Below are 21,676 nucleotides of genomic sequence, written 5' to 3' on the forward strand. Positions count from 1 at the left end.
AAAATTTCTTTGGATGATATTCTGTACACAGTTGCCTTGCCAAAACCAAATTTATGTATATTATATGATCAAGAACTTATCCTTTCTTATTTTCATTTAGGGTCTGTTCTGCAACAAAATTAGTTATTGATTTTTACAAATTAGATTTTAATTTTAAGTACCTAACACTGTGATAGCTATCCAGCTCACTTTATTCACGTTTACTCACTGCCTATAATTGATTTTGTTCATTCTCAGCTGATTCAGAGATCTTATATCTGCAGAAATTCAGACTAACTGCAAGTTGCTTTGCATAAAGGAACCAGAATATAGTCATTTTTTTTTCATTTGAAAAAATCAGAGTGTAACAAATATCCCAAAACCTGAGCTATCTTTTGTATAGTCAAACTTTCATTTATGAAGTGGATGATTTTTCAGCAAGAGTAGCTCAGTGATGAATATTTTAAAATATGTCTACATTCTGGGATTTTAAGGGAACACATTTGATTTGATGGTTTTTTTAGGATTTTTTTCTCTGCTAGTTTTTGTTGAAAGTCACTAGTCATTGCAGACTAAGAGATGGGCGATAATATCATATCCTGTTCCATCAATGATGACTTATGCTACGTTCTGCTAAAATTAATAGCTCTGAGGTTCTCGCTCCTTTTTTCTTTTTGATCATTGAATCCTCATTCTTCAAAAATATTTTTGATGTTCTAAGTAATTTCCTTTTTATTTTTTTGTGTAAGATTTTCCACTTTTTGTTTACTTGTCTCAATGATTTCTATTATAATAAAATACATTTATTACAATGATTGTATTCTTATAAGTTTATCATAAATTTTTTTGTGTTTCTAATATTTAGGGAAAATAATAAAATAATTTGATATGCTATAATATATAACCTGTATTGGAAAGAAACAGCAACTTTTTTTTTTTTTTTTTTTTTTTTTATTTTTTGGTACGCGGGCCTCCCACTGCTGTGGCCTCTCCCATCGCGGAGCACGGGCTCCGGACGCGCAGACTCAGCGGCCATGGCCCACGGGCCCAGCCGCTCCGCGGCATGTGGGATTATTCCCGGACCGGGGCACGAACCCGTGTCCCCTGCATCGGCAGGCGGACTCTCAATCACTGCGCCACCAGGGAAGCCCAGAAACAGCAACTTTTAACACAGCATTTAATAGTAGTACTGACCAACTATTTACACAAAGAAAATAGCAATTCTTGTGCTATAATGAATGAATCATTATACAGTAATTTTAATTTAAGCCTATGTTAGTATTTACTTTTGGATTATTAATGATTAATTAATAACACTTATGTAATGATTTGTATCATATTTAAAGCACCTTCTAGATTTAGTTGGGGGCTCAGCAATATCTTTATGTTTCAGTAAGCAAAAACCAGATGGTGCAAACTACCATAAAATTGTAGTAAGTATAGCCATTGCACTAACACCAATGAGAGATTTTTTAATTGTGTGAATATATATACATATATACGTGCATACATACAACCGTAGATAGATTAGATACATAGGTAGATAGATCAAGCAGATCGAATTAAAATAGAAAGATAGAAAGGTTGATGGTTGTAGCAATTTGAAACCCAGCCACTTGTTTAGAAGCACAGATTATCATAAATGTTTTTCAATCAACACTATTTTTTGTTTATCGAATCTTTAGTTTAGCAAACTTATTCCTCATTTGTCAATCCAAGTAAAGTGATGTATATTGATCCTTCTATAATAACAGAGCAATTTCTCCCATTTACTGGAAGTTTGTCATAATAAACCTGCAAATCACCTATTTTGGATTAGATATTTATAATAAAAATATACAAGTAAAAATGTTTGCAATGAGTGAGGCACCCTTAGATGTGCTGGGCTCAATCTGAGGAACAAATGCTATCCCACGTTTTTAGTGAAACAATAGTTTCACCTTTAACTTACATTCTTCCTCCCTCCAAAAACATCTTCAACAGTCACAGGGAGTGGTTTGGAAGATAAATCTCATGTATAATCATTATGTACCATCTGTTGATTAAATCTTGACATCTCCCCACTTCCACCTGGGTAATTTATTTCAAGGATAAACTTATCTATTCAATTTTCTGTTCACTTAGTTCTGTCTCGGGATTCTCCTCAGTCACCATCAAAGATATTTTTCACACCCATCTCACAAAATGCCCAAATATATATGAACACCTGTGGTGACCACAGTTTAGTCTCAAAGTCTCTCTTTTCCCCAGATACATCTCTCTTTATGTGAGCTTTGCTCTCTTTTTTTCCTTCCTCCCCATTTCCCTTTCTTCTTCCCTCCCTTCCTTCTTCCTTTCTCTCCTTTATTGTGTCTCTTGCCATATGACACAAGAAGAAGTAAATGTTGGACAGGTACCTATGAAGACGGAAAAACAGCTGGAGAACCTACAATGATGAGGCAGTAGAATGTGTAATACTACTCTCACTCATGCAATTAATGACAACATAATTTTTGCACAATTTGCTGGGGTTTCTGTTTGCTTTCATTATGCTAATTGATCCATTGATATTTCACGGTACTTTGTATTTTGAACTCAGATTTTGATATCTAAATTCCATTTAAATTATATGATCTGTAAAAATGATCCTTTGAAACATGGAAACTTTTAAAGTTATTCAATTTAATTTGAGCATAACTGAAGTTAGCCACAATTAAAACTGATAACAGTAGTTGCACTGTTTTGAGCCAAAGACGGATACTATTCTTTAATTCATAAAGCTGTCATTCGCAATTGTTGATGGACGTGTGAACGCTAACACTTTTTATTTAGGGGTAGTTAAAAATGCACAATTTATTAAAAAATAGTGAAAGAAGGTATAATAACAATGACCTATTTTTGGAATTGCGTTGAAAATATTTAAAAGTTGAAGGAAATTCTCAAAGGTCTCTATGGAAACAGTTTTGTTCTTGTTATTTCTCTAATTTATCTGACATTCTATTTGTTGTACATAGTCATGGTTACAATGTGTTTCCAGGTGGAAGAAGTCGACTTTCGTAAATCAACTTATTCCATAGGCACGCTTATTTTAGATAACTATTACACAACCTCTCCTAACACCTCTCCACAGTAATTCTGTAAATAGATACAACTCTGATATGAAAATGTCATATTTTACCTACAACTACAGTGTTGCTCTATGCATTCCTTGAAAAATGATCAATAATTGTCTCTGTTACTCCAGCTTGTTAAAATACCATCTTGTGATCTTTCTTTATTTAAAAAAAAACAATATAGTGAGGTCTTAAGAGGTTGATGCCAGCTCACTGTATGGACAATTGGCATTCTTAGCTCCTTCAACCAAACATAAGCAATTCAATATTTTTTCATGAATATATCACACTTTGTTTATCCTATTACTGAGTACACTTGAGTTGTTTCCAGATTTTGTCTATTCCCAATAATACTGCTAAAAACATTCTTAGATACATCTTTTGGGGGAACGTATATTGTAGTCAGCTCTGCCTTCTACTGGAGTGGACCCTAAAACAAATAAGAAATTGTTGCTGCTGTGTTATATCTGGGGATACAAGAGACTGTGAATCACGTGGCTGGTGAATATTTCCTTTTTAAAAATAATTTTTTATAGATTTATTTATTTTTTAAATTTATTTTTGGCTGCGTTGGGTCTTCGTTGCTGCTTGCAGGCATTCCCTAGTTGGGGCGAGCAGGAGCTACTCTTCGTTGCGGTGCACGTGCTTCTCATTGTGGTGGCTTCTTTTGTGGAGCTCGTGGGCTCTATAGCGCAGGCTCAGTAGTTGTGGCGCACGGGCATAGTTGCTCTGCGGCATGTGGGTCCGTCCCAGGGATCGAACCCATGTCCCCTGCATTGGCAGGCAGATTCTTAACCACTGCACCACCAGGGAAGTCCCTGGTGACTAGTCCCCCTTGATGTGCTGTTTGAATATATAAAGATCCCAAAATGAAACTTGTTTAGCTTCACACAGTGTCTCTTGCTTGTCCTTCAGGTGCTTCATTTTTTCATTCATCCTCATTATGTTTAAAACATTCTATCAAGGACTTCCCTGGTGGTGCAGTGGTTAAGAATCCACCTGCCAGTGCAGGGAACACAGGTTCGAGCTCTGGTCCAGGAAGATCCCACATGCCAAAGAGCAACTAAGCCTGTGTGCCACAACTACTGAGCCTGCATGCCACAACTATGGCAGCCTGTGCTCCACAACGAGAAGCCACTGCAATGAGAAGCCTGCGCACCACAATGAAGAGTAGCCCCTGCTCACAGCAGCTAGAGAAAGCCCAGGCACAGCAGCGAAGACCCAAGGCAGCCAAAAATAAATAAATAAATTTATATATATATATAAAACATTCTATCAATTTCCAACTATCTTTATAAAGCAAATGTATTAAACTGGAGCCAGATATTATAGTCTGATTTTTTTTTTTTTAGTTTGTCATCTGTCTCTGGGGCTTTTGCTGAGTGTCTTGGCTGTTCAGCAGCACATAAATGGCATAAACAGCCTTTTTATGTCTTACACTAGAAGAGATCATTATGAACTATTTTATTAGAAAATAAAACTTCAGTTGACTTTTTTTTTTTACATCTTTATTGGAGTATAATTGCTTTACAGTGGTGTGTTAGTTTCTGCTTTATAACAAAGTGAATCACTTATACATATACATATGTTCCCATGTCTCTTCCCTCTTGCGTCTCCCTCCCTCCCACCCTCCCTATCCCACCCTTCTAGCTGGTCAAAAAGCACCGAGCTGATCTCCCTGTCCTATGCGGCTGCTTCCCACTACCTATTTTACCTTTGGTAGTGTATATATGTCCATGCCACTCTCTCTCTTTGTCACAGCTTACCCTTCCCCCTCCCCATATCCTCAAGTCCATTCTCTACTAGGTCTGTGTCTTTATTCCTGTCTTACCCCTAGATTCTTCATGACATTTTTTTTTCTTAGATTCCATATATATGTGTTAGCATACGGTATTTGTCTTTCTCTTTCTGACTTACTTCACTCTGTATGACAGACTCTAGGTCCATCCACCTCACTACAGATAACTCATTTTCGCTTCTTTTTAAGGCTGAGTAATATTCCATTGTATATATTTGCCACATCTTCTTTATCCATTCATCCGATGATGGACACTTAGGTTGTTTCCATCTCCTGGCTATTGTAAATAGAGCTGAAATGAACATTTTGGTACATGACTCTTTTTGAATTATGGTTTTCTCAGGGTATATGCCCAGTAGTGGGATTGCTGGGTCATATGTTTGTTCTATTTGTAGCTTCTTAAGGAACCTCCATACTGTTCTCCATAGTGGCTGTACCAATTCACATTCCCACCAGCAGTGCAAGAGGGTTCCCTTTTCCCCACACCCTCTCCAGCATTTAGGTTTCTAGATTTTTTGATGATGGCCATTTTGACTGGTGTGAGATGATATCTCATTGTAGTTTTGATTTGCATTTCTCTAATGATTAATGATGTTGAGCATTCTTTCATGTGTTTGTTGGCAGTCTGTATATCTTCTTTGGAGAAATGTCTATTTAGGTCTTCTGCCCATTTTTGGATTGGGTTGTTTGTTTTTTTGTTATTGAGCTGCATGAGCTGCTTGTAAATTTTGGAGGTTAATCCTTTGTCAGTTGTTTCATTTGCAAATATTTTCTCCCATTCTGAGGGTTGTCTTTTGGTCTTGTTTATGGTTTCCTTTGCTGTGCAAAAGCTTTGAAGTTTCATTAGGTCCCATTTGTTTATTTTTGTTTTTATGTCCATTTCTGTAGGAGGTGGGTTAAAAAGGATCTTGCTGTGATTTATGTCATAGAGTGTTCTGCCTATGTTTTCCTCTAAGAGTTTGATAGTTTCTGGCCTTACATTTAGGTCTTTAATCCATTTTGAGCTTATTTTTGTGTATCGTGTAAGGGAGTGTTCTAATCTCATAATTTTACATGTACCTGTCCAGTTTTCCCAGCACCAATTATTGAAGAGGCTGTCTTTTCTCCACTGTACGTTCCTGCCTCCTTTATCAAAGATAAGGTGACCATATGTGCGTGGGTTTATCTCTGGGCTTTCTATCCTGTTCCATTGATCTATCTTTCTGTGTTTGTGCCAGTACCATACTGTCTTGATTACTGTAGCTTTGTAGTATAGTCTGAAGTCAGGGAGCCTGATTCCTCCAGCTCCGTTTTTCGTTCTCAAGATTGCTTTGGCTATTTGGGGTCTTTTGTGTTTCCATACAAATTGTGAAACTTTTTGTTCTAGTTCTGTGAAAAATGCCAGTGGTCGTTTGATAGGGATTGCACTGAATCTGTAGATTGCTTTGGGTTGTAGAGTCATTTTCACAATGTTGATTCTTCCAATCCAAGAACATGGTATATCTCTCCATCTATTTGTGTCATCTTTAATTTCTTTCATCAGTGTCTTATAATTTTCTGCATACAGGTCTTTTGTCTCCTTAGGTAGGTTTATTCCTAGATATTTTATTCTTTTTTGCTGCAATGGTAAATGGGAGTGTTTTCTTGATTTCACTTTCAGATTGTTCATCATTAGTGTATAGGAATGCCAGAGATTTCTGTGCATTCATTTTGTATCGTGCTACTTTACCAAAATAATTGGTTAGCTTTAGTACTTTTCTGGTAGCATCTTTAGGATTCTGTAGGTATAGTATAATGTCATCTGCAAACAGTGACAGCTTTACTTCTTCTTTTCCGATTTGGATTCCTTTTATTTCCTTTTCTTCTCTGATTGCTGTGCCTAAAACTTCCAAAACTGTGTAGAATAAGAGTGGTGAGAGTGGACAAGTTTGTCTTGTTCCTGATCTTAGTGGAAATGCTTTCAGTTTTTCACCATTGAAGATGATGTTGGCTGTGGGTTTGTCGTATATGGACTTTATTATGTTGAGGAAAGTTCCCTCTATGCCTACCTTCTGCAGGGTTTTTATCATAAATGGGTGTTGAATTTTGTTGAAAGCTTTCTCTGCATCTATTGAGATGACCATATGGCTTTTCTCCTTCAATTTGTTAATATGGTGTATCACATTGATTGATTTGCATATATTAAAGAATCCTTGCATTCCTGAAATAAACCCCACGTGATCATGGTGTATGATACTCTTAATGTGCTTTGGAATCTTTTTGCTAGTATTTTGTTGAGGATTTTTGCATCTATGTTCATCAGTGATATTGGCCTGTAGTTTTCTTTCTTTGTGACATCCCTATCTGATTTTGGTATCAGGGTGATGGTGGCCTCCTAGAATGAGTTTGGGAGTGTTCCGCCCTCTGCTATATTTTGGAAGACTTTGAGAAGGATAGGTGGTAGCTTTTCTCTAAATGTTTGATAAAATTCGCCTGTGAAGCCACCTAGTCCTGGCCTTTTGTTTGTTGGAAGATTTTTAATCACAATTTCAATTTAAGTGCTTGTGATCAGTCTGTTCATATTTTCTATTTCTTCCTGATTCAGTCTTGGCAGCTTGTGCATTTCTAAGAATTTGTCCATTTCTTCCAGGTTGTCCATTTTATTGGCATAGAGTTGCTTGTAGTAATCTCTCATGATCTTTTGTATTTCTGCAGTGTCAAATTGTTACTTCTCCTTTTTCATTTCTAAATCTATTGATTTGAGTCTTCTCCCTTTTTTTCGTGATGAGTCTGGCTCATGGTTTATCAATTTTGTTTATCTTCTCAGAGAACCAGCTTTTAGTTTTATTGATCTTTGCTATCATTTCCTTCATTACTTTTTCATTTATTTCTGATCTGGTCTTTATGATTTCTTTCCTTCTGCTAACTTTGAGGTTCTTTTGTTCTTCTTTCTGTAGTTGCTTTAGGTGCAAGGTTAGGTTGCTTATTCGAGATGTTTCCTATTTCTTGAGGTAGGCTTGTATTGCTGTAAACTTCCCTCTTAGAACTGCTTTTGCTGCATCCCATAGGTTTTGAGTCATCGTGTTTTCATTGTCATTTGTTTCTAGGTATTTTTTGATTTCCTCTTTGATTTCTTCAGTGATCTCTTGGTTATTAAGTAGTGTATTGTTTAGCCTCCATGTATTTATATTTTTATAGATTTTTTCCTGTAGTTGGTATCTAGTCTCATAGTGTTGTTGTCGGAAAAGATACATGATATGATTTCAATTTTCTTAAATTTACCAAGGCTTCATTTGTGACCCAAGATATGATGTATCCTGGAGAATGTTCCATGAGCACTTGGGAAGAAAGTGTATTCTGTTGTTTTGGGATGGAATGTCCTATAAATATCAATTAAGTGCATCTTGTTTAATGTATCATTTAAAGCTTATGTTTCCTTATTTATTTTCATTTTGGATGATCTGTCCATTGGTGAAAGTGGGGTGTTAAAGTCCCCTACTATGATTGTGTTGCTGTCAATTTCCCCTTTTATGGCTGTTAGTATTTGCCTTGTGTATTGAGGTGCTCGTATGTTGGATGCATAAATATTTACAATTGTTATATCTTCTTCTTGGATCGATCCCTTGATCATTATGTAATGTCCTTCTTTGTCTCTTCTAATAGTGTTTATTTTAAAGTCTGTTTTGTCTGATATGAGAATTGCTACTCCAGCTTTCTTTTGGTTTCCATTTGCATGGAATATCTTTTTCCATCCCTTACTTTCAGTCTGTATGTGTCTCTAGGTCTGAAGTGGGTCTCTTGTACACAGCATGTATATGGGTATTGTTTTTGTATCCATTCAGCTAGTCTGTGTCTTTTGGTGGGAGCACTGAATCCATTTACATTTAAGGTAATTATCGATATGTATGTTCCTATTCCCATTTCCTTAATTGTTTTGGGTTTGTTTTTGTAGGTCTTTTCCTTCTCTTGTGTTTTTTGCCTAGAGAAGATCCTTTAGCATTTGTTGTAAAGCTGGTTTGGTGGTGCTGAACTCTCTCAGCTTTTGCTTTTCTGTAAAGGTTTTAATTTCTCCATCAAATCTGAATGAGATCCTTGCTGGGTAGAGTAATCTTGGTTGTAGGTTTTTCTCCTTCATCACTTTAAATAGGTCCTGCCAGTCCCTTCTGGCTTGCAGAGTTTCTGCTGAAAGATCAGCTGTTAACCTTATGGGGATTCCCTTGTGTGTTATTTGTTGTTTTTCCCTTGCTGCTTTTAATATGTTTTCTTTGTATTTAATTTTTGACAGTTTAATATGTCTTGGCGTGTTTCTCTTTGGATTTATCCTGTTTGGGACTCTCTGTGCTTCCTGGACTTGAGTAACTATTTCCTTTCCCATATTAGGGAAGTTTTCAACTATAACCTCTTCAAATATTTTCTCAGTCCCTCTCTTTCTCTCTTCTTCTTTTGGAACCCCTATAATTCGAATGTTGGTGCGTTTAATGTTGTCCCAGAGGTCTCTGAGACTGTCCTCAATTCTTTTCAATCCTTTTTCTTTATTCTGCTCTGCAGTAGTTATTTCCACTATTTTATCTTCTAAGTCACTTATCCATTCTTCTGCCTCAGTTATTCTGCTATTGATCCCTTCTAGAGTATTTTTAAATTCATTTATTGTGTTGTTCATCATTGCTTGTTTCATCTCTGGTTCTTCTAGGTCCTTGTTAAATGTTTCTTGCATTTTCTCTATTCTATTTTCATGATTTTGGATCATGTTTACTATCATTATTCTGAATTCTTTTTCAGGTACACTGCCTATTTCCTCTTCATTTATTAGGTCTGGTTGGTTTTTATCTTGCTTCTTCATCGCTGTGTGTTTTTCTTTCTTCTCATTTTGCGTATCTTACTGTGTTTGGGGTCTCCTTTTTGCAGGCTGCAGGTTCGTAGTTCCCGTTGTTTTTGTTGACTGTCCCCAGTGCCTAAGGTTGGTTCAGTGGGTTATGTAGGCTTCCTGGTGGAGGGGAGTAGTGCCTCCGTTTTGGTGGATGAGGCTGGATCTTGTCTTTCTGGTGGGTAGTTCCACATCTGGTGGTGGGTTTGCGGGTGTCTGTGGACTTATTATGATTTTAGGCAGCCTCTCTGCTAATGGGTGGGGTTGTGTTCCTGTCTTGCTAGTTGTTTGGCATAGGGTGTCCAGCACTGTAGCATGCTGGTCGTTGAGTGAAGCTGGGTGTTGGTGTTGAGATGGAGATCTGTGGGACTTTTTCGCCATTTGATGTTACGTGGAGCTGGGTGCTCTCTTGTGGACTAGTGTCCTGAAGTTGGCTCTCCCAGCTCAGAGGCACAGCCCTGATACCTACCTGGAGCACCAAGAGCCTTTCATGCACACGGCTGAGAATAAAAAGGAGAAAAAGTAGAAAGAAAGAAAGAAAGAAAGAGGATAAAATAAAATAAAATAAATTAAGAAAAAGTAAGATAATTATTAAAATAAAAAATAATTATTAAGAAACAAAATTTTTTTTAAAAAGTAAAAAAAGAAATCAAAAAAACGGACGTATAGTACCCTAGGACAAATTATGAAAGCAAAGCTATACTGACAAAATCTCACACAGAAGCATACACATACACACAAAAAGAGGAAAAGGGGAAAAAATAATAAATCTTGCTCTCAAAGTTCACCTCCTCAATTTGGGTTGATTGGTTGTCTATTCATGTATTCCACAGATGCAGGTACATCAGGTTGATTGTGGAGCTTTAATCCGCTGCTCCTGAGGCTGCTGGGAGAGATTTCCCTTTCTCTTCTTTGTTCGCACAGCTCCCGGGGCTCAGCTTTGGATTTGGCCCCGACTCTGCGTGTAGGTCGCCGGAGGGCGTCTGTTCTTCACTCAGACAGGACGGGGTTAAACGAGCAGCTGCTTCCGGGACTCAGGCTCACCCAGGCCGTTGGGGAGGGAGGGGCACGGAGTGCTGGGCGCGCCTGCGGTGGCAGAGGCCGGCGTGACGTTGCACCAGCGTGAGGCACGGGCCGGCGTGACGTTGCACCAGCCTGCGGCGGCAGAGGCCGGCGTGACGTTGCACCAGCCTGAGGCGCGCCGTGTGTTCTCCAGGAGAAGTTGTCCCTGGATCCCGGGACCCTGGCAGTGGCGGGCGGCACAGGCTCCCGGAAGGGGGTGTAGATAGTGATCTGTGCTCGCACACAGGCTTCTTGGTGGCGGCAGCAGCAGCCTTAGCGTCTCGTGCCCGGCTCTGGGGTCCGCGCTTTTAGCCGCAGCTCGCGCCTGTCTGTGGAGCTCCTTTAAGCAGCGCTGTTAATCCGCTCTCCTCGCGCACCAGGTAACAAAGAGGGAAGAAAAAGTCTCTTGCCTCTTTGGCAGGTCCAGACTTTTTCCGGACTCCCTCCCGGCTAGCCGTGGTGCACTAACACCTTCAGTGTGTGTTCACGCCGCCAACTCCAGTCCTCTCCCTGCGCTCCGACCGAAGCCCGAGCCTCAGCTCCCAGCCCCCGCCCGCCCCGGCGGGTGAGCAGAGAAGACTCTCGGGCTGGTGAGTGCTGGTCGGCACCGATCCTCTGTGCGGGAATCTCCCCGCTTTGCCCTCCGCACCCCTGTGGCTGTGTGCTCCTCTGCCACCCGCAGCCTCCGCCCGCGAAGGGGCTCCTAGTGTGTGAAACCTTTTCCTTCACGGCTCCCTCCCAGAGGTGCGGGTCCCGTCCGTATTCTTTTGTCTCTGTGTTTTCTTTTGCCCTACCCAGGTACGTGGGGAGTTTCTTGCCTTTTGGGAGGTCCGAGGTCTTCTGCTAGCGTTCAGTAGGTGTTCTGTAGGAGTTGTTCCACGTGTAGCTGTATTTCTGATGTATTTGTGGGGAGGAAGGTGATCTCCGCGTCTTACTCTTCCGCCGTCTTCCCCGGGCCTCGAGCTACAATTGTACTCATTTTTCGTCTCCTGGTGCTCAGGTTCGCCATTCCAGCCGCTTTACTCATAATCTCCCCACTTGGAGAGTCAGCACCTTTCTCTTCTTAATATACTAAAAGTATTTACACATTTTGAAACTGTATGGAGATTGATATAAATTCTTCCACATGATCTGAATATTGACACAAATGATATTGGGAATACTCCCTATTACATTTTAAAGACTATTTAGATAGACCCACAATTTGTACAACATTTGTGGGATCTTTCCATTACACAGAATTAGTTTCCTTAAAGTTAATTTTTTTTTTAAGTTCAGCCTTTAAGTTTATTTATTTCAATTTTCTTTTTCAGGAAATGTACCCGCGAGGAGTTCTGAGACAATGTCCTCAGATGTTCTGCTGGGATTAAACAAGACACTGCTGTATTTCGTAAGTTTATCTATTTTTATGTTAGTAAAGAAGACTTTCTGCTGCAGAGAACCAGTTTGTTTTTTTTTTTAATTTGGAATTAGTGTCAAATTTTGATTTAATAGAAGACAATTTTATTTTTTCAAGATTTCTTTTACCTAAATTTTATTCAATTTCAGTGGATACTGAAAAGCATTTCTTTGTTAGATGAACTCTGTTTCATTGTATGTATTATCCAATATTTTAATGACTTGTGAGAGGAACTTTATAAGTTGTTTAGCTAATTTAAATGGGCAGTGCTCCCAGTAATACTGATTTGGCCTGGGTGAATATATTGGTAATTATAATGTCCTGTATTTCACTGAACGAATATTTTCAATTTGATCTGTAACAACTGCCTCTGGGTCCTGATGAAGGTAACTGAATACTGACCCTCTTTAGGAAACATATTGGTTTTCTTTTTGTTACTAAAACTTAGATTTTTACATTCCTGGATTATTCATTATGATGAGATGTGTACCACATTGTTTGGATGTACTAAAATCTGTCTAACACTCATGAATTTTACATGATGTGAGGCAAAGAAAAGCTACTGTGTGGAGAGTCATGAGTGACATTAAATTGAATGTTTCCTGAAACTTCGAATTTACAACCCTTCTGATTACCTCAAAGTTGAGAGTTTTGCTATTTCAGTTTCTAAAACACAGTAGAAAGCAAAATAATTTCTCCCTCTTTTACAAGCTCTCTTCTGATATTGATACAGAATAGCCCCCTTGCCTCTAGTTACTTTTCTATGACTGACTCAGGAGATTGAGGATGTAATACACCTCATGTAATTTGACATTTGCAACTTTTTCTTTTCTTTTCTGTGTTTTTTTTTGTGTGTGCTTTTTATTCAAGTAAACTATTCCCCATAAACAAGAGAAAAAAATTGTGCTATGTCCCCCCATAGTAAGTGGATGGGGGAGGGTCATCTGGATGAAACGATGTACCTGGAGATCTGTAATCAGCAGTGCAGCGGCTATTCCAAGTGCATTCAGCAGGGGTATTTTGTTGCTCCAGTATTTTTGAACAAGCTGGATTAATATGGAGTATGGTAACTTGAATAACACACTCAAAGGTTAGAATAGATTTTAGAAATGTATATAGTATTTTGGAAGGCATAAATCAGTCAAAAAGATCTTGAAATTGGTGAAGAATCACTCACAAAATAGGAAATTTTGTAAAGATAGATATTAACATATCTCATAAAAAAATAAGGATTTATTTAGAAGATTAAAAAAATAAGATTATATAGAGGATTATATAGAAGACAAAAATAAGGATTATATAGAAGATTAACAAAAAATCTTTATCTTAAATTTAAACTAAGACATAGCAATTCCACTTTTTTCAAGCCCTATCCATTTACATTATTATTTTTCTAAATGGAAACCAGGGAATTCTCTCCCGAAAACATTGCATTTAATAAAAATGTTCAATTTTCTATTTTTGTTAAGGATTTCTCTATGTATGTATCTTCCTCTTAAATTCTAAGTTTTATCATTGAATAGCAACAGCATTTAAATGACTTTATACAATTTTATATTAGTAAGAAACATTTGTTGAATATTTACTATGTATCAAGCCTTATGCATGAAAAATGGCAAAGAAATTTAGTGTTGAATATGACCTGTGCCATCTGATCAGTGGTGAACATACATTTTCTATTAGGATTTCACAGAAGTTTCCTGTTTCCCTATTACTACATCAATCCCTACAGCTCTAAGAAATCCAAGTTGGGAACTACGGACATATTATTAGAACTTAGATTAATAAGAAAGATTTTTAGGAACCAGGCACAAATGTATTCTTGGCTGGATCACACTCTTCTTGATTTCTCTGAGCACTTGTAGTTTATTCATCTAATGAAGAATCTGGAATGTACCAAGAAGGTACAGGGGAGAAATAAAAATTTTGATTAAATATTCTCAGTAATAGAAATATACTCCAATAAAAAAATTAAGGAAGTAGAATAATTCCATTTGAAAAAGAAAACATACTGAAATAACTGAATACTATTCTTCAGTGTATATTAAGAAATCTTACAAAAACGTGACCCATTCTTTATTTTGTACTGATTTTTTTAAAAATTCAAAAACTTGGACTATTAATAGTGCAGATTTCCATGCTGAGAGAATTTTTAAGTGCTAGAATAGCTATAGATACACGTTTGAAAATCCCTTATTTTGAAAGACTTTTCAAGCAACACAGATCCTATCTTGCAGAGACTATCTGCGAGAAAAAATGCTAATTAATTCAACATGAAATTTTCCAAACCTAGGATTATGTGATTATACGTTGGTTGCTGCTTTACATTCTGTAATAAGTCATTAGCTTCAGTCAACATTGACTTTGCTTTTCTGAGACCGTACAAAGGAGGAAGCTAACTGGTTTAGCAAAACATCTCCTGCTCCGCTGTGGTTCCAGTTGAATACTGTCTAGTTGCTAATGGAGAATTAGTACACTTTTCTCTAAGGGTGTGAAGGATGATCAAAGTGGACCCTCTGCCTTTGGAATGAGAGCTTCCCTGGGAGCTCTACTCATGTCATCTGACTGGAAGTCATCTAAACAAATTTTTAAGGAGCACATTAAAAAAAAAAAAAAAAAGGGGGCTTCCCTGGTGGCACAGTGGTTGAGAGTCCGCCTGCCGATGCAGGGGACATGGGTTCGTGCTCTGGTCCGGGAAGATCCCACATGCTGCGGAGTGGCTGGGCCTGTGAGCCATGGCCGCTGAGCCTGCGCGTCCGGAGCCTGTGCTCCGCAACGGGAGAGGCCACAACAGTGAGAGGCCCGTGTACCGTAAAAAAACCCCCCCAAAACTCATAGCTGTCTTTTTGCTGTCCAATGTTGCTATTCCCTTAAGAGAGGATTATATTTCACAAGGTAATATCTATCAATAGAGGCTATTTTTCTGGTATTTTAGATCATGAATGATTCTAGGTTAGAAATCGCTCTATCTTCTGGCTTATAATGCTAGTTATTTTATAGACTTTCTTTTCCAAGAAACTCAGTAGCGATGAAATCAGCACTATGTTTTGTAAGATTTTTTAATTCAATCAAATGATTGAATTATTTAATTCAATCAAATGAATACTTGTGCTAAGAACTGTGGAGAATAAAGGAAAATTGCAAAAGACCAATGCTTCCAAACTGCTACAGTTTCATTGTGGAGAAAAAATCAATTATATAAAAATTAAATGTAGGATTAAAGTCAGTAAAAAACTCAGACTGTATTATAGCTCTCTGACACCCTGCAACATGTTAAGTGTACCCTTGTATGCTACATACATATTTAAAGAGATGGAGAAAAGAACAATGAATGAATGAATGAAGTGCTGCAGTTATTCAGAGTCAGTGTAATTAAATTTGAGAAATGAAACATAGGAAAAACTAAGGGACTCACATCACAGATCGGACAAAGTAAAAAGAGACTTGGCTTAAGAATTTACTTAGGATATGGTGATAGATTCTATCTTTAAAGGTGTTGGAAAGTGAATTTTATAAAATGAGTAGTGAGCAGCAAAGCTAAGAAGTAAGATTGGTCTAAACGAGGAAAGGTCTTAACTCCATTCTGGGCAGCCTATACTTTATTCAGTGGGAGGGCCAGTCACCAGAGACATTTCAGTGAAATCCTCTCCTATCAATTCCTGAATAACTGACATGGGGGGAAGAACAATCAAAGACTATGTCATACTTCTAACTCTGAATAAGTGGAAAAAATGTGCTATGAATGGAAATATGAAAATTAAGAGGTTGGGGTGAAGAGGGCAGTTGGTAAGATTGAGGTAAGTGGTGAAATCTTCCGATTTTGAAACATCCTCAGCTTATTTTCCAAGAGTGACTTATCTCTACGCATATTCTTATCTCAAACCTATTCTTTTCGCTTCTAATGTTATTGGCATTTTTGATAGTAAAACAAATGGGTTATTTGTATTCATTTATAATTTATACTGTCACTGCACCTCTAGTCTACCTAAAAGTGAATTTTTAAGTGAATAAACAGGAATTATTGAAATGGTGAAAGAAATGTTCATTCATTTTGGAGTAACTTTACTCACATAAAGTCCCGAGTTGACATTCAGGAATAATTATTTGCTTCGTTATAGACATTGAACAGTTTGTTTTATAACTTTGGACACTTTGTAGAAATAAAATGGATTTGATTATTTTGTTCTATTGACAAAGATTCTTCTTACTTTCCTAAAAGACAGAGACACTTGGTCAGAAAGAGGTAGCTATGAGGTAGAGGCCTAGCCATTTCATGTGTTGATTTTTCTCATCCATTAATAGGCAACTATTTATGATGTGGCCAGAAACAACTTAGACGTTCTCTGAGGAAGACAGAACTATGCTTGCCCTGATTCAAGGAGCATTTGTAAAAATATACATAGTGTATACAAAAGAGAGTAGTACAGATGGTATAGCTACCTACTGAGGGAAGTTGACATAAAAGAAAGAAAAACAACTTAATATTTCCCGAAGTGTCAGTGAAAAATAATTTAGAATAAAAATATTTATCAGTGACTTTTCAAGAGGATTATGAAGCACCGGGAGATGTGCCCATGTGGATTCTTTTGGGGCCTTTGCAACCAGTTGTGAGAGACTAGAATTGATAACAGTGATTTCAGCAAGACAAACTAATTTCTCATAATCTGTTCTTCATCTGTTTTCACCATTTTGTTTTTAATATATATCATAATATATTTTTAATGTTGTTAAATATTTTCTGATCTAAAAGTTATTTGATGATTGGCAAGAAAAATACAAACTGTGAGCCAAAAACCACTGGTATATGATGAAGGGCATGAGCTTAGCACAGAATTGGACTGGAGATTGTTTATGTCCAGACAAAAAAAAATATGCTGGAGAAAGCTATGGCGTTTCAGTATAAAGCTTTAAGTTTGTTAGTCTAACCTTGTCTAAAAGAAAGGATAGCAGTTCATCAAGAGAATCATTTTTCTCCCCCGTACGTTAAAAGGATGCTTATACGATTGAACCACATCATGGCACGCATTCTCAACAGCAGCTTTCTTAAATGTGTGAAAGGTCTTCCGCATACACTTGGTCGTTTCTTGTATGAGCCTTTGGTAGTCCCCTTGAACAAAACTTAAATGCAATTACACAAAGAAACAAAATGATTATGGTAGCTTTCTGATTATCTCCATACACAGGGAGGAAGCCTGAAGAATTGTGGAGGAATAAGTAGTTGACAACTTATTCCTTAGACAATTCTTGAACATCGACTGTCTCCAGCAGGTTTAAGGTAGGAGCTTTATGGCAGAGAACTCATAAGTGAAGTTCTACTGAGGATCCGAAGGGCGGGAATGTTTCATTCCTGAATGAAAAAACACCTCTGTGTTACAGATATCAGCCATGTTGAAAATAAAGACATTTCATTGTGACAGTTAAAGGTTATCAATCCATTCACTTAGCTACACATATTCTTTGGTAGCATATATTGCTGGCCATTCTATTTATCACCAGAAGTTGAGGTACCCATGTGCAGGGTGAAAATTTTTGTCAGGAAGGAACTCAATGCTTAAGAGTGCTAAAAGGATATCTAAAAGTTCTGTATGTCTGTCTTAAAGATACGGCAGAAGATCTTAAAGATACACTAAATATTATCAACATAGTAAAACCTAAGTTTGCTCTCTTAAGGAGTTTAATCTGATTGAAATTCCATTGTGATGAACCTGCTAGGGAAACACTGTGTCCAAGTAGAGTGATGGAAGTGTGTGCTCTTCAGCCACTCTTTCTTTCCATATCTGTGTTCTGTACTAGGAAGTTACGGCTCTTTTATTATTTGGAGTAAAGCTCTTAATGCCTCTAAATGGGAAAAAAAAAAAAAACTACTGTGTAATGTAAGTACAAGCAAGTAAGTTTAAGTGTAAAAATTAAAAGTCACTAAAAGGAAAAGTCAGTTTCTTTTCAGTTAGATATTCATGTATAGAATAGAGATCAACACAGTAAGCGTCAGTTCTAAAAATAACAAAATTTTATACGTTATTTTTTCTCCTCAGCTGTACCAGTGGTCCTTGCTTATTAGCAGAGAGACACATCTCTTCTTCTTTGTCCATAATTACCATCAATTGCATCATTGGGCATCTGTGATACACACTACTATATATGAAATAGATAACCAACAAGGACCTTCTGTATAGCACAGGGAACTATATTCAATATCTTGTAATAACCTATAATGGAAGAATACATATATAACTGAATCACTTTGCTGCACACCTGAAACTAACACAACATTATAAATCAAGTATATTTAAATTATTATTTTTTAAAAATTAAAAAAAGAAAATATAACAAAATCAAAAATCATTAGTTTCTCCATTTTTATTGTTTTTTAAAAATTCATACATACATAGACGCACACACATTCCTGACATTATAGCCTCAGAAACAATATTGACAAAACTCTCCTTTTGAATAATTTAGTTATTTAAAAAAGACTTTCTTTAAGTGTGACAAACTCTCATTTGTTTCCTCGGCATAATTAACCACTGTGACTTTCTATTTCATTTGTCTTAACATTCACATTAATGAATTCACCTTTTGTCCTGCTTTGAACTTGATATTGAAAAAGGTTTTATGCATCATTGCTTCTTAATATGCCTCAGGTAATTGGCCCTGTTACAGTAGCTTATATAATACTTCTCTGAGAAAATGAGAGGGACTTTCCGAAGAAATAGAGTTTATCTCAAACTGAATTTGTTTCAGTGAAGTCATTGTGAACGTGGAAGATGTTTTGACAAATATATGAAATTACAGAAATTGAAAAAAGTTTTTATACACAGACCGACAGACATTTAGTATTGTTGCACGTAGCCTCAAATCTCTTTAATGTTAATGGTCTACATTCCAACCTTCTATTATTAAGTAAATGAAAATGAGCTCCTTGCAAATTTACATGGGAGCAGAATAGTACATAAATATCAATCTGCTGAAATAGACTTCTCCAGACTGTTACTCTACCTTTGCCAACTCTCTGAGTCTTCTGTGGATTAAAGAATGTGTACAAGTAAGACCTTTTTTTTAATGCTGCTTAGAATCCTGGTTTCAGATTTTCTGTTGTATTTTGAGAAGACTGGATCGAAGCGTTGTTGATGGTGACAAACACAGGCATTTCATTGTGTTTTGAGGGTTCCCCACCCAAACCTAACATTGGTCATATTTCAAATGCTACATCTGCAAAAGGTTGTCTTTTCTGCTTTGCAACGGTACGGAAAACTCTATATCATTTGGAGCCCAAAGGGGAAAAATCGGCTCCAAATGATGTAGAGTTTTCTGTACTTTTCCAAGGGTTAGTTTGAATAGTTCCTCAGTGTTATTAGTCTAAAGGCAAAACGGTCATGTGTCTAAATGCATTACTCCTCATGTTCACAGACTAGAGTTAGGAATGTAGGTATTCAGCTTCAACCATTGCACAAAAACAGTCAAAAGAGTTTTTGCATCACATTCAGATCTCGTTCTGAGTATGTCTGTCTTCTATGATTGAAGAGAGAATGTAAAGCTCTCCATTCTAAAATGGCTGGGAATATGTTCCTATATATTGGTGATGTTATTCTGTCACTTGTGTTGTGGCACAAAAAATCACATAAATTTTTTAAAAAACAACTATAGAGTAAGACTGATGTATAAGACTCAATATTATGCCATGGGATAAGGCTGAAGTGTGTTATGAACTCAACTAGAAGCAGAATTAAATTATCCCCTTGAATTGAGTCGTGGCACTTTAGAACTGCCCTTCAATAATTCATTCTCACCCTTTGAAACAAACACTTTCTGGGACTATTTTCTGTTTTCTTTTTCTTCTTCTGCTCTCCATTTCAGGGTTTTCTTCTGACATATCCTGACCTGAAACCAGTAGATATGTAGTATGTGATTAAATATGTGACTAAATTGTGATTAAATTGTTTTATTGTGAAGTTAACTTACATACATTCTCGACCAGAAGATGTCAGCCAGTACTTACTTTTAAAGTTAGAATAAATGTTAGCTAATTTAGTGGCCTTATACTTACCAGCGTCTTGTGATAATTAAAAAGATTTGTTTTAAAACAGGGTTTCTTAACATAATTTTTGTGCTGTATCAGTTAGTATTCCATCAGAGAAGTTGAAAAATTAGAAAAAAGTATAAGAACTTTTTATAAGGATTTACATAATTGTAGGAGCTGGTTAAAAGATGTCAATAGGGCCGCTGTCTTTGCATGTGTCTAGAGTTTAAATCCACAGGACAGGCAGCTAGGAAGAGAAGATGGATGTAATGTGGGAAGGAGTATGCTGTAACTCACAAGCATTTGCTGAAACCAAGGGAAACGGATTGGAAATCATGTCAGTTCTTACTTTTCACTGCTTTCAATCTTGGTGATACAGATGTCATTCAGGAGAAACTGGGGCCATGATCATTACAGAGCTAAACACCCATGTGATGCAGGGGAGGCTGAAGGAGGATGAATAGATAAGATGCACTGTGTGTGATCTCCAGAGGCACCTGATGACTCTGCCCTGCCCTTCCAGAGAAAAAACAACATGGCTGCCGCTTCACTTGTACCCACAAATCTCACAAGATTGTCTCCATGGCCCACACTAACTGGAATCATACAGGGTAGGGGGTTCTGAGCAGTGTTGTTCGTCCTAGCCCAGCTGACACAATACAGAGCCACCACAGTGCCATGGGTCCATCTGGAAGTCTGATGAAGTTTATGCATCCCCTTTCAAAATAATGATTTTAATATTTTAAATGCATATACTCAAATGCAGAGGATTACACAGAGAATCAATTTTATTAGAATACAGTCATCAAAACATGAGAAATCAAATTTGTGGTGTAGTCAAACACAGGCATCATAATACAGTACATAAGGTCTAGGCAAATGTTTAATAATAAGAGTAATTCTGAAGCTGTGATGAGTTTAAATCATACTTTACGTAATTGTAATAAAATATATGAAAAGATAATACTTTGAAGAAATTTCATAAATACTGCTATTCCTATTGTGCTTCGTTGACTAACATAATCCAAGAAGATGATAAATTTTCACTTAGAATTCAGTGAAACTATGACTTTTTTTCCCAATACACATGCACAGATCTATTCTATTCATTGACCTCTCATAGATAAGATCTGTAAATCCTAGGATAGCATCCCTCCTTTGGAGTCACAAACTCTCTTGGTGAGTGATCTTTACCTGTACTTATTTTTTAAGGTAAAAAGTTCAAAGAAACATTTTTGAGGTCTAGATGCCCAGCTGTGGGTATCACATGCTAAATGATGGCTGTAGTATAATGAACCTCACACTAATTTTTTTACTTGTTTATAGTTATAAAGTCTTAATCGTAATGAACAGCATCTCGGTATGTCTCTGTGAAAAGTAAAACCAACATTCCACAAGAACTGGCCACACTAAATTGTTAGTAGGGTCCCGGGATTTTTCTTCTTGCTATGAAGGCTTCAATGATTTTTTTTTTCACAGTTTAGACGTAGTAAAATAGTGCCATTTA

The 21,676-nt window shown here is 37.1% G+C and overlaps 1 protein-coding gene across 1 annotated transcript in view; it reads left to right on the forward strand.

The window, feature by feature from the left end:
* MARCHF1 (membrane associated ring-CH-type finger 1) overlaps window positions 1-21,676 on the forward strand; it is a 593,424-nt gene that overhangs the window by 25,550 nt on the left and 546,198 nt on the right. The window contains exon 2 of the mRNA XM_032632580.1: window positions 12,067-12,143. The gene's annotated coding sequence lies outside the window, so the exon portion shown is untranslated. The remainder of the gene's footprint in view (window positions 1-12,066; window positions 12,144-21,676) is intronic.

The sequence above is a fragment of the Phocoena sinus genome, chromosome 5 (genome assembly GCF_008692025.1).
Source record: "Phocoena sinus isolate mPhoSin1 chromosome 5, mPhoSin1.pri, whole genome shotgun sequence".
Classification (NCBI taxonomy): Eukaryota; Metazoa; Chordata; class Mammalia; order Artiodactyla; family Phocoenidae; genus Phocoena; species Phocoena sinus.